Below are 8,172 nucleotides of genomic sequence, written 5' to 3'. Positions count from 1 at the left end.
GCTAACAATTACATCATTAATATTACATCTTTTTTTTTTACAATGGCAACACTAGCTATTCTCTCTTGGAATTTGAAAGGCCTAAACTCACCTATTAAATGTTCCAGCTGTCGATATCCTAGCAAGAAACAGTATCTATATAGCAATGCTCCAAGAAACACACCTGCTCCAAAAGGACTCACATAGAAGAGATAACCATTTGTACAAACTGGCTGCATTTTCATTTTTCATCATTAGCTCCAAACAAAACTAAAGGTGTAATCATAATGATACATAAGAAACTCAAAATTACCATCTTGGGTAAAGGCGAAGACCAAGAAGGCACAATCACTTTCTTTAAATGTATCCATAATGGAAGGACAATTGCCTTTTTATAAATGTGAATGCTCCAAATTCATATGATTCTATGTTTTTTGATTCTCTGAACAGCATTTGGTTAGAATGAACTGAATTCCATCTGGTTATTGGGACAGACATGAATGCCATTTTGGACATGCAGGACAAATCTAATAAGACCAACTACAATCCACCAAGGCTCTCCAGAATATACTTTTTGTTTACAACCTCATTGATGCCTGGCGAGCACATAATCCTAAAGCAAAAAGATTACACTTTCTACTCAAAGGGCATAAATCATGCTCACAAATCGATATCATACTATTATCTACACTACTACTTCATTTAATCAAGAAAATCGAAATTTGACATGTGAGCTTGTCTGACCGCCACGCTTACTACTGCCAACTTCAAATGTCAGAATCTCATAGAAGAGCCACAAGATGGCATTTCAACGTTTCATTGCTACATTCTGTGTTCAATTTGAAATTGAACTCAATTATTTTATAATGATCAATAAAAATTTGGACGATGACCATTGGGATTCTATGGAATGCCACCAAAGATTTTATAAAATATAATGCCACTGCATTTGCATCGGGTGGAATAAATCACAATTATAGAAGATGGCAAAATGTGAAATGTTGTTAGCTGTGTTTGAACGTTCTCAACAAACTCTCTTTTCAGACCAGGTAGCTATTACTCTTTCTAAAGCTAAAACGGCACTTAATTTATTGCTAAGACAGAGAGCAGAATTTGGCATCCATCGAATAAGACTCAACCACTACTTCCATTGTAATCATCCCAGTCGTTTACTGACTAACAATAGCTGATATAGCAACTATTAAATCTGAAACAGGGAAATGACTATCAGATTACTACCAAATTAATCAATCTAACATTCTCCTGCTTCTATAAATAACTGTAAACCTCTGATTTTAAATCCACACCAAGCCAGACTAAGTCCTTACTAAATGAATGAAGAACTCCTCTTCTCTCAACAGAGTAAGCCATCTCACTGGTTGCACATCTCTCAATTAACTTAAAAGGGAAATGGATAGACAGACCAGAGACCAGACCAGACACTGTTGCTCGAAATGGTTATTAAAGCCGTTCACAAAGGTTCATTTGGGAGTAATTTGAACACAGCACTAATTTCACTTTTTTTCTCTTTTTTTTAAAAGGTGAGGATGCCACCCAGTGTGTTTCATTATCGCCCCCTATCTTTGATAAACACAGATGTTCAACGGCTTTCGAAAATGTTGTCGTAACTTAAACAAATTGATCCACACGGATCAAAAAGTGTTTGTCCTCGCATAACCTCCGTCGACTACTACTTAATATCTTAGATGCTTTATTAGAAACAACAGCTTCTTGGGCTATCTTCTCTCAATGTAGAAAAAGCTTTTGATAGACTTGTCATATCTCTGGTCTCTCTTGGAACATAGGGGAATTGGCTCCAATTTCATTAATATTATTAAAATACTATATGCCAATCCCTCAGCCATAGTTATAACAGCAATATCTGCTCTTCTCCGTTCAGAGTCACGAGAAGAAGCAGATAAGGTGATCCAATTTCACTTCTGCTATTCTGATTACCTATTTGAACCTCTGGCCCAATCAAAGGAAATAACACCAATTCCTCTCAAATCTACTGATCACTTCATCTCATTATACACAGACAACATTTTACTGTATCTAAACAATGTGTCTGAATTGCCCCCAAACGCATTGAAGATCACAGATAAATTCAGCTTAATCTCAAGTTATAAAATGCATTTAACCAAATCAGCCCCACTGCCTCTCAAGACCCTGATGGAGGACTCCATCTCTACTTATGGAATCCCAATCGTTTCCCATTTTAAATATTTGGGAGCAGATACATTTCCTTCCTTTGATAAAACCATTGCCAGAAACTTTAACAGAACGCTCATATCAATTAAATCTGACCTCAGTAGATGGAATAATATCCCAGTTTCATTAACCGGCAGAACCTATTGTCAAGATGTAATATATTGCAACGGTTGAATGTAGTTCAATGTTTCCCATGGCTCCCACTTCTGGCTATTTGGATCAAATTCATAGTGGGGTTTCAAAATGTATATGGCAAGGTAAGCGATCCCGGATAAAATGAATACATTTACCAGGAGGGAAAGACATAGGAGGACTATCCATACCAAACTTGAAATTGTATTTCCAGGCTCTAGCATTTTGTGCTATCCTAAATTGGTTTACAAATGATTTTTCTGCCCCCTGGCTGAGTATAGAGGGAAATATGTTGTCTTCTATTTCCCTGGAAGAGGTGTTATCCCTTAAACAATTTAAACTACGCTTTGATCCTATTATTGTTCACATTCTTTTTATTTGGCGCAAAATTGAAAAACAATGTAACTGGGAATCAAGATGGCTTGCCCATACTACAATATTTCACAATAATGCCTTGCGATCTGGAGAGCGGCCTTTTGCATCCCCCCAATGGTCCAAATGTGGAATCCTTACCCTTGCCCATATCATGGACAGTAATGATTTGAGAACATTCCAAGATTTGAAAGACACATTTTATTTTTATTTTACCTTTATTTAACTAGGCAAGTCAGTTAGGAACAAATTCTTATTTTCAATGACGGCCTAGGAACAGTGGGTTAACTGCCTGTTCAGGGGCAGAACGACAGATTTGTACCTTGTCAGCTTGGGGATTTGAACTTGCAACCTTTCGGTTACTAGTCCAACGCTCTAACCACTAGGCTACCCTGCCGCACCATATTACCAGGCAACTCCTTTTTCTATATTTCCAACTTAGGTCAGCTATGCTGGCCTATGGAGTCCCTTGGAAAACCCAACTACCGAACCATCCAATGATGGGATTTATAAATACATTATCTGGGCTCCCGAATGGAATGATCTCTATAATATATCAACAACTTTTTGGAAAGCTCATAGTTTGAGCTAGCCATTACAAAAGTATGGTCCACAGATCTAATTGAATCTGAACCACAAAATAGGATCTTGGTGTCCCGTAATCCGAACCAACAATTTATACATTTTAACTTTGTTCACAGAATGTATTTAACACCAAGGAAACATTTTATGATGAAATTGGCCCCAACTCCCAACTGTTCACTTTGTCCTTGAAATCAGGTTGGCACATTCTTTCATATGATGTGGGAGTAGGGCTGTTGCGGTGACTGTATTACCGCCACACCGGCAGTTACGAATCATGAAGGCAATCAAATTCCACATGACTGTTTGTTTAGTCAAGGTAATTAGGCTTCTCCAAGCTCTGATGCTGCTGATGGTCATTAGTAGCCTACCAAACTTGCTAACTGCCTGGTACTCAGCACTCTATTGTCCCTCTAATCTCTCTGACATCAATGCAAATGTAATCGAAAATCTAATCAAACACTTCATGAGAGGCCATGAGCTCATGTTGCGCAACATTTCTATAGGCTATGCAATTGCGTGAGAACAGAGCGATGGCCTCTATTAAAAAGAGGAGGAACCCATCAGCTTTCTATAGGCTAGGCCTACTCTATTTATTTCTCAACTTTCCTAATATTAAGCACATTACTTATCTTTACAACAGGAGTATAGCCTACCTGGCTCTGGCTGACATGGGGGGGGGGGGGGGGGGGGGTACTGACACCCCCTGACCTTAGAGATCCTTATTATTCTCTATGTTTGGTTAGGTCAGGGTGTGACTCGGGTGGGAGATTCTATGTTTTCTATTTCTTTGGGAACCACACATGGCAAAAACAACAATCAGAGGCAGCTGTCTATCGTTGTCTATGATTGGGGATCATATATAAGTTGTGATTTTCCGTTTGGGTTTTGTGGGGGGTTATTTTCTGTTTAGCTGTTTTGTTGCCTGAGAACTGTTTGCTTTTGTCTTTTCTACTTTGTTATTTTGTTGCGGTGTTCAGTTTTATTAAAAATCATGAACGCCTACCACGCTGCACCTTGGTCTCATTCTTCATCCGATGAGAGACGTTACAGATAATGGAACATTCGCTCTTATAGCCTACAATGTGCGCATTGCTGTACTTATAATGTGAAGAAATAGCCTAATAGTTTCTCAACATTCAAAGCTAAACGTTCTGATCTGTGTCATCAGCCACATTGCGTAAAAAAGTTTTTGGGATGCTAGTGGTTGTATTAATTTGTGATCTATCGCATCCCACAACTGTCCCAGACTGTTTTTTTCTCGCACAGAATAGAATAGTCAACTTTTGTACTATGGGGGATAGTAGATTGACAGGCTCTAGTGTTTTTGCTGTTTGTTAGGCCTACTCATCTTGTTGGCTGACAAAAAGTACTTGTGGACAGTTCTTCCAATATCTTCAATATGCACCTCAGAATTGGATAAGGACCTGCGCAGTTGCGTCCCCGATGTGTCTGTCTTCACTTGTAGACTGTGAGAAAGACCGATCATGTGATGCAGACCCATGTGAGTGAGAGTTGCCTTGGAGCATGCAGCACTCAGGGAGAAGGGCACAACTCAGGGCCAAGGCCACAACAGCCACTGGCCGCAAAAGGTATGTTTTTTTTAGGGTGCATTATGGCCACAAGGGGATGCCGCCGTAAAATTTGAGTCATTATCAAGTGCTTGTCAAATTGAGAATGAGAGACTGATCAAGTGTGTACAGCCTGCGCAAAAAACTAAGCAGAGCTCATGCCTTTCAAGATACTTTTTTCAAATCGTCATTAGAGTCCCATCATGCAGCGTTACAATGTATTAAAAATCAAAACATATATCCCAACATTTGTAAAATAACTCAACTTACATTAATAACTCTAAATTAAGCCTATAAGAGTACCTATTTCTTTGTTAACTGCTCAACACAATTGTTTTCACAAAAATGCACTTTTATAATAAAAGCATTACATGCATAATCACATGTAATGCATGTGCGCACTCCCTCAATTCGTTTGAAGAAAATATCCTTTCTATTTTATTCAGCGTAGTTCAGTTGTATTCTTCATATTATAAAATAATGCCACAGAATTCTAAACAAATCTGCTAAATGGACTAATGTAGCTCACAGCCATCTGGCATAGCCAGGTCAGGACCTAACATAAGGACAACTCAGAGTATGCTATTCTGTTCTTATGAAATAAACTACATTCACTTCACATCATGCTTCTTTAGACCTGTCTAAATTAAATAATGGATTTATTGTGAAGGTGTAGACCACATTACATGGATTTATTAGACTTTTTAAAATGTAGATGTTCCAAAGGTCTGCATCAGTGGCTTGTGTGTGGAAGCCAAGAGATGCTAAATGTTTTTATGTTAATTAACGTCAATTACCATGAGACAAGTTATTTACTTGACATTCACCGGCTGACAATTTCGTGACCACCACAGCCCTATGTGGGAGTGTCCTGAAGTGAAATGCGTCTGGGGCAAAGTTAGAAAATACATTTTGAAGTGCATGAATTTTAATATTTAATACTTTTAATCTATTATGTTATTTACCGATGAATCTCTCAATTAATAGTGCCAAAAAGTACCAAAAATTAGAACAGGACATGGCAGAAATAGTTTTAGTTAGCTCCGTGGTCCTGGAATTCTCTCCTGAACATTTTAAAATGTGATGTTCTAGTTTCGTTGGTGGAGGTTAAACACTTGATCGATGTATATATCATAGAAGAGTGTAAATTGTTTTTAGGCCAGCTGTTTTTAGTCAAGACGCTTGTGTTTTTAATGTATAATGTTTTTGTTGTACTGTATGTGTGTTTATAGTTTTGTTTAATGTTGTGTTAGTGTATGTAAGTTGTTCCCTCTGCTGCTATTGGACCAGGTCTCTCTTGGAAAATAGATGTTATCTCAATGAGAAAAAACCTGTATAAATAAAGGTAAAATAAAATAAAAAATCTTAGAATATTACTGCTGCGGGGTTTTTTTGGGGGGGCTCTAAAGGCTCAATCACACTGACAGTGTAGGGATTTTGGTAAACAAGAATTCTATTAATTTCCATGGAACGCTGTGTTTTCCTTGAAACACTGCGTTGCAGAGGCAGTTGCAGTGTGTTCTGTGTGGTGCATATGTTGGATTTATCGAACGTATGCGTCCAACTGTATGTATAGACGAATGCTGCATACCATTTTGCGCAAAAACACTGTCGTTGTGATCAAGGCGCAAGATGGCAACCACCTCACTCTCTCCCATTTAACCAGTGGAAACAGTTACTATTAGAAGCTCTAACATCAGAACTATCGACAGCTAGAATTAATGGTGCTAGTCAAGGAACAATTGAGGCCTGGACGAATATACTTGACTCTGTAAAGAACAATCTCAGCTAAAGCCCCTCACATACAAGCCAATTATATACACTACCGTTCAAAAGTTTGGATCACTTAGAAATGTCAGAACCGTAGGATAAATAACCAGGGCAAATAAAGCAGACAATGAAAGATCTTACAATATTCGATGATGCCATTAAACTAAAACAGGCTACAGGCGTACTACCAAGTCAGAACAGTAGGCTATATGCCTATTCATTCAGCACTTCTGAAATGGACATCGACACAATTCAGAACATGGGCCGTTCTTACAGTATTCTCCCTGTACACCAAGTCCGTACAGTACGCTTAATTAACAGGGGCATATAAGCAGACAATGAAAGCTCTTACAATTGGAGCACATACGCAGGCAAGGAAAGCTGTTACAATATTCGATGATGACATTACTCTAAAACTGGCTATAGGCTACATGTGCACAACCAAGTCCGAACAGTAGGCCAAATTAACGGGGGCACATAAGCAGACAATGAAAGCTTTTACAATATTTGATGACATTTCTCTAAAACTGGCTATAGGCTACATGTGTGCACCACCAAGTCAAAACAATTGTACAAACAGTCCCCACAGTGCTGTCTCACAATTGCCACACCATTTAAAAAGCATGCTATAATTCTGGCAAGCATATTCTCTTCTGTTTGTTGGTTATGAAGCTCGATGGCCGTCAATATGTGGTGTCTAGCTGAGCCACAACGTTTGATTTCCCCAGTAATCCCAGTTTAACTGCGTTGTCTATATGTGATGCACAATTCTCCTGTTTTGATACCCTTTCAGACAGATGTTTTAAATCCTTAATCCCAGACTTAGACAACACCCCGTCTCCACTGAATTTGCCATTTCTGACTTGTTGTGTAATGCTTATGTTCAATGGCCGATGAACACCGAGACATTTTTATCTCTAATTTCTCTTCATATGACAATAATTTCTCTTCATATGACAAGGATTGAAAAGGATTTGCCAGTAGATTGTCAACGTGATTCATGATCATTGCTTGTCTGGCTTGCTAACTAAGACTTTGAAAGTATGATGTTGACATGATCAGCCCTATCAAAGCTACGGTAGATAAAACATGATTTGATGTCATTTTATCTGTGGCCAATGACCTTGAGCCTTATTGGACAGGCACTTCTACTGTAAATCTATGGCAGCACCCAAAGGGGCTTGAACTTTCTAGCTCCCCCTGTAGATTTTGAGGTGACGTAGTGTCCTAATGAGTGATAGAACACTGAGCCAATCACAACGAAACTAGGGAACATTACCAACCCCTACGCTCTGTATTTTCCACTGGCTGCCCCACCACCACAGAAATCACTGAGCTAGGATGAAACACCTGTATTTTGGAGCTGCCTTACTCAGTGCCACCATAGGGGATTGCTTTACTGGTGGCACTGTCAGTGATTTATTTATATTTCAAGGCACACTTAACCAGCATGGCTACCACAGCATTCTGCAGCGATACGCCATCCCATCTGGTGTGTGCTTAGTGGGACTATCATTTGTTTTTCAACAGGACAATGACCCAACACACTTCCAGC

This window comes from Salvelinus fontinalis, chromosome 37, assembly GCF_029448725.1.
Source record: "Salvelinus fontinalis isolate EN_2023a chromosome 37, ASM2944872v1, whole genome shotgun sequence".
Taxonomy (NCBI): Eukaryota; Metazoa; Chordata; class Actinopteri; order Salmoniformes; family Salmonidae; genus Salvelinus; species Salvelinus fontinalis.
This window is presented reverse-complemented; position numbering follows the sequence as displayed.